This window comes from Bidens hawaiensis, unplaced genomic scaffold (genome assembly GCF_021521415.1).
Source record: "Bidens hawaiensis isolate Kalapana, Puna unplaced genomic scaffold, B.hawaiensis_p1.1 tig00019491_1, whole genome shotgun sequence".
NCBI lineage: Eukaryota > Viridiplantae > Streptophyta > Magnoliopsida > Asterales > Asteraceae > Bidens > Bidens hawaiensis.
The window spans coordinates 105176-111175 of NW_027492961.1; positions in this window are offsets into that span (position 1 = coordinate 105176).

Genomic DNA, 6000 nt, shown 5'->3' on the forward strand with positions numbered 1-6000 from the left:
GTGAGGTCAAAGAGGAGATTTATGTCGATCAGCCACCGGGTTTCGTTCATTCTAAGAAACCAAATCATGTCTACAAGCTAGACAAGGCCTTGTATGGGCTACATCAGGCTCCTCGGGCGTGGTATGCTACACTGACCGCACACCTTCTTGATCATGGTTACAAGCGTGGAACAATTGATCAAACATTGTTCTGAAAAACTGTCGAAAAATATTTGATTCTGGTCCAGATCTATGTTGATGACATCATCTTCGGATCCACCAGTGATGATTTGTGCAAAGAATTTGAGGGTGTAATGAAGAAAAGATTTGAAATGAGCTCGTTGGGTGAAATGACAACATTTCTTGGTTTACAGGTTCGCCAAAGTCCAACAGGAATTTTATTGCATCAAGGAAAGTATGTTTAAGATATGCTGGCAAAGTTTGAACTTCAAGATTCCAAGAGTGATAACACTCCAATGGCAGAGAGACCGCTACTGTCATCTGATCCTGAAGGGAGTCCCGTAGATCAAACGTACTATCGATCGATGATCGGGTCTCTGATGTATCTCACAGCTAGCCGTCCTGACATCATGTTTGCCGTCTGTCAATGTGCTCGCTTCCAGGCTAACCCTAAACTCTATCATTTAATTGCTGTTAAACGTATTTTTAGATATCTGAAGAGACAACCAAAGCTAGGTCTTTGGTATCCCAAACAATCAGAATTTGATTTTTATGCTTTTGCTGATAGCAATTATGGTGGAGATGACATAGACAGGAAATCCACGTCAGCTGGTTGTCAATTTCTTGGAGATCGCCTTATTTCATGGCAGTGTAAGAAACAACAAACAGTGTCCACCTCGACCGCCGAAGCAGAGTATGTTGCTGCATCTGCTTGCTGTTCTCAGGTTATCTGGATGCAAAACCAGTTGCTGGATTACAATTTGGAATTTCTTGACACCCCTATTTTATGTGATAATGATGCGGCCATTGCTATTGTGAAAAACCATGTTCAACACTGTAAAACCAAGCACATCGATATTAAAATTTATTTTATTCGTGACTGTTTCGATCGGAAATTGATTCATCTTGAACAAGTCCACACCGACAACAATGTGGCAGACTTATTTACAAAACCGATCAGAACGACAAAATTTAATGTGCTTGTGGGTTTCTTAAAATGTTTCGTTTTGAGGATTGAGTCTTTTTGGGTATAAATTTGTACATATTTGTTTAGTCTTGCACAAAGTTAGGGGGGGGAATTCAAAAAGACAAAAATAGTGTGTGTGCGTTTTTATTATTAAAAAAAGACAAAAAAAGTGTGTGTGCGTTTTTATTATTAAAAAAATTAAAAAAATTGCTTTTCCTGATTCATTCTCGCTTAAAATTATGTCGATTGCTTAAGTTTTAAGGACATATACTTGTATATGGTTGGTCCGGTGTTCTACTTGTAGTTTCACAGGATAGCCATTTACCTAACAACTGAAAGCACTCGGGGCGACTATGATGTGTTTTGTGTTTCGTATTCTTTCACTTAAAATTATGTCGGTAACTCTGAGCTGGAAGGACATGTGTTTTCATGCATGCTTGGTCCGGTTAACCACCTGTGGTTACAATGGATAGCCATTTACCTGAAGGCTTAAAGTGACCGGGGTGACTGAATTCTTAACACGTGTGTTTTTCTTAACTCACTGGGAAGTGATATTACTATTCAGTTAAATGTTTTTTTAGAAGCCTAAACTTTTTTTCAAAATGAGAATCGATCCAACCTTTGGAAAATGATAGATAAATCGTTTCTGTGTGCTTAACGGGTGAAGTCATTAAGCTTAAAGGGCTCTAGAACAGTCATTGATGAGTATGGTAGCTTTCCATGATGCGTAAAAGTTAAAGTGATATAAACTAAATTTGCTAAACTTAATGTGGAGAGTCATTTTGAAGACATGTGCATGTCTCCCATCTCTCCGAATGACAGGCATAAAAGCAATTACCCAGTCATACACGAGCCCGTTAGTGTCTTGATCACCAAAAATATTGTATCGTCAAGCTTTTATTTCTATTACTATTGAAGCAAAAAAAAATAGTGATTGCGTTTACTTCTTGCTATTAAAACTATTAAAAATATTTTATAAACAAGGCTTAAAGGGACAAGTAAGTCCTGTCATGTCTCGAATGAAAGGCTTGTCAGTTTACTGTCACTAATTCCAACGTTCAACCTTAAAGCCTAAGCTTGCTTTTATATAAAATCTTTTGATCAAGCACTAGGGGGTTGGAGTCAAATTGGGGTGATATGGGGAAAGCCAGATACGCTTTGAGAAGAGATAGGAGGCATCACAGGTCCATGAGTGATGTCCATCTAAGCTTTATGCTAAACTGAACCCTAATCATATCACTGATGCAATGAAAATCATGCTAAGTTTGGTATACCTGCTATCAACCTGTCTCTTTATGTCATAATAATGCTGAACATGAATCCTTTTGACAACCTCTTAAACGATATGATTCCATGTTCGGATCTTTTCATAAAAGGGCGGTGTTGTTACTAAAAACTGAAATTTGATCCCGTTTTTAAAATTTCAAGGGAGTTATTATGTATATTAATGTGGCTTTATTTTTCTTGTTTTTGGTTAAGTTTATTTTGTTTTGTATTGCCTATTTTATTGATTTATTTATTTAATTCTCAAAATTACTCTCCTCGAAACGTTTGTATAAATTGAGTTTATTCTCAATTTGGGCTTTGAAGGTTTTTGGGTCACCTTATTGTTTGGGTTTGCTTTTACTTGGGCTGCACACTGAGTTGAGCCCATTAAGGGTTTTCGGCCTGTCTCGGTAACAATATAAATACTCTCAAGTTTTCTTTTATCATATTTACTACCCTCATCAGATTAAAAGAAAAACCTTACCTTTTCTCTCACAAGTGCCTTAGCCAAAAATTGAATCATCTTCACTAATCATCTATTAGTGTTTACTTGTTTGATTCACAGGTAATATGAGATCTAGGTGTTCATAGAGGCTCACTTGATGTTGCCATGAACTAACTTCATGGATGGGTTAATAAGTTAAAAGTTGATTCATGAGTATTTAAGGGTTTTGATGGACATCTTAGGGGTTAATTAAGTGTTTTCGGTTGATTATTGTTGACTAATTGCAGGTTTAATGGAGGTTTTGTAGAGATCTCGGTGGCTTGAAGATGATTGCACGTTTCCCAAGGTGGAACCCAAGGGTTCTCTGTCCCCAGCTGTCAAGGAGTTCTCGGTTGACTTTCGTTGACCGAGAACCCCTTGTCTTGACAGAGAACTTACGTTCTCGGTCAAAGACTTGACCGAGAACCCCGTTCTCGATTAAATGTTGACCGAGAACCCTAGTTGGTTCTCGGTTGACTTCGTTGACATTCGTTGACCGAGAACTCTCCCTATTGACCGAGATCTCTCCTGCTGGACTTATTACTCACTGTTGGGCCAATACTACTGGGTTGTTTTATTGGCCAACTAATGGATCCTTGTGGGATCTCAATTGACTCTTATCTGGGCCTACTTTAAATCTCTAGCCCAAAATTCTTGTAAGAATTTTATCAAACTTGTTCTATATATTGTCTAACTTGATACGTTTGGTGCAGAAATGGCTGATCAGAATCCGTTAAAGTTTGTTGATACGCATAACATAGCTGGTCATTTGTATGATCCAACTATGGTTCACAAGGAATTCAAGTCGATGATAGTCGGACTCAACACGTGCAGGATCTCCCAGGCTCTTCGAGAGAACCCTGTCATTTGCAAGAAGATGGTTACCGATTTTTGGAACAATGCAAAAATTAATCCACGAGGGCCAGACGGAGTCATGTCAATTGATTCCAAAGTACAGAAGAAGCCAGTCGTTGTTACTGAGGCCATCATCAGAGAAGTGCTTTTGTTTGGGGTTCAACTCGACTACCCAACAGAGTACTCTGCTGCTGAAGTTACTGAGGTTCTTACAAGAATGGGTTACGAAGGTACCTATCCTCCAGCAATCAAGAAGTTGTTTCACCCATACTGGAGATACCTATTGCACACGTTCTTTACATGTATCTCAGGAAGAAAGGGAGGATCAGATGAGATCAGCCACACTCAGATGTCTGCTATTGCTGCTCTGATCATGGATTGGAATTACAATTATTCCAAATTCGTTTTCAATGAAATTATGAGCAACCTAAGAGCAAAGAAGAAGGAGATGTTCCTAATGTATCCAAGGTTCTTATAGATGATCTTTGATTCTCACTACACCGACCTGGTTAAATCTGTTGAGACCTTGGACATGAAGTCTATGGACCCAACTCCTTTAGGTTGATGAAGCAGTCGAGGAAGGGAGCCAAAGTGGTTTATAGGGGCTTAAAAGCTCGGGTAAAATTCGGCCGATTTGCTGAGACTGAAGCTGAGCCTGTTATAGCTCAGGTTGCTGACAAGCACGTGGCACCCGCTCAACCACGTGCTGTGAAGAAGAACACCGTCAGTCAAACACTCTTACTGATGATGAAAAGTTGAAAGCCCTTGAAGCTGCTAAAGTTTTATTTCAGTCAACTGCTCTGAAGCCTCCTCAGACAGTTACTGAAAACATTGAGGAAGACTATGTTGAAGAACCAGCTGCTGATCTCATCTATCGTAAATGAAAAAGGGATGATTTGAGATCTAGCGAGTTGGATAGTGAAGTCGAAACAACCACTATTACACCAACACCAACACCAACACCAACACCAACACCAACACCCACACCAGCACCAAATTCAACCACTAGCCCACAACAACACACTGATCGACCAGAATCGTATGCTCAAGAAACGCAAGCTGAACCAAATGCACCTATTGCTGAACCATCTTTCCAGGATTTGTTGTCTAGTGATTTTGATTTTGAGATAGAAATTCCATGCTCAAACCCTTAAGATATTCCCTCTGGTTCATCCGGCCCATCTATTCAGGGTCAATCAAGCTCAGGTACTTCAGATAAGGTTGCCCAAATCCTTGCTATGCAGGAGAGCTACTTTCAGAACAAGGGAAAAGGTGTGGTTCTTGAGAATGCCCCTGTAGATGTTCAGCCACTGCAACGACGACTCTTTGAACTCGAGCTGGATTCGGTGATTAAAGATGTCCGTATTCAGGAACTTGAGGCTAGCAACTCAGACAAAGACTCCAAGATTAAAGAGTTGCAGTCTGGCATGGGAGGTTTAACAGCAATGTATCTCGATCTCCAACAAAAGCTATTTCAAAAATTTGGAGATGAGTTCAAGAGTAATGAAGATGTAGTATATCAAACTCCCACTGTTGATCAAGACAAAGATTCTACTGTTCGTCCAATCAACAACATTGGTATTAGTCGACAAGAGGAATCAGAGTCTCTAAAGCAATACCTGGATGCACCACCGGTCACCAAAGAGAAATCAGGCAGATTTCAGAAGAAACTACTTGAAAAAGGAAAGAAGAAACTGCTGGTGATAAAGAACTCAGATCCGAATGTTGTATCAATGGATCACCCAGACAGGTTTGTTGTTACGTTTCAAAAGGGATTCTCTGACAAATACGGTGATCGATCTGGAGTTCTATCTTGGGGTTTCGATGCAGACAAGAGTATGTGGTGGGTTAAGAGAAAGTCAGGAGCAACTGAGTACTATAAGAAGATGAAAGACTTTGGTTCCAGGACTAAAGTGGATTTGAGTGATCTAATCAATTCTCCATTCACCAATCCATCTAATGACAAAAGAGGAATAGATTTCTGGAATTTTCTAAAACGTCAAGTTGATCAAGGCTTTCCAAACATGACAACTGCTGAATCTTTCTTAAAAGGTGTCTTGGATCCAACGACTGGGAAAACAATGGTGAATGTGATGTGGCCTCCCACAAAGAAAGCTACTTATATTCCTGTACCCGATGCTATTCCTGATGGTACATTGGAGAACATGAGATTCTGGTTCTATGACTCTTTCACTGCCACGGTCATTATCAAGCTACAAAAAGGGAAAGGTCAATACCGGTTCGTTGACTCTAAGGATTTGTTGAAATT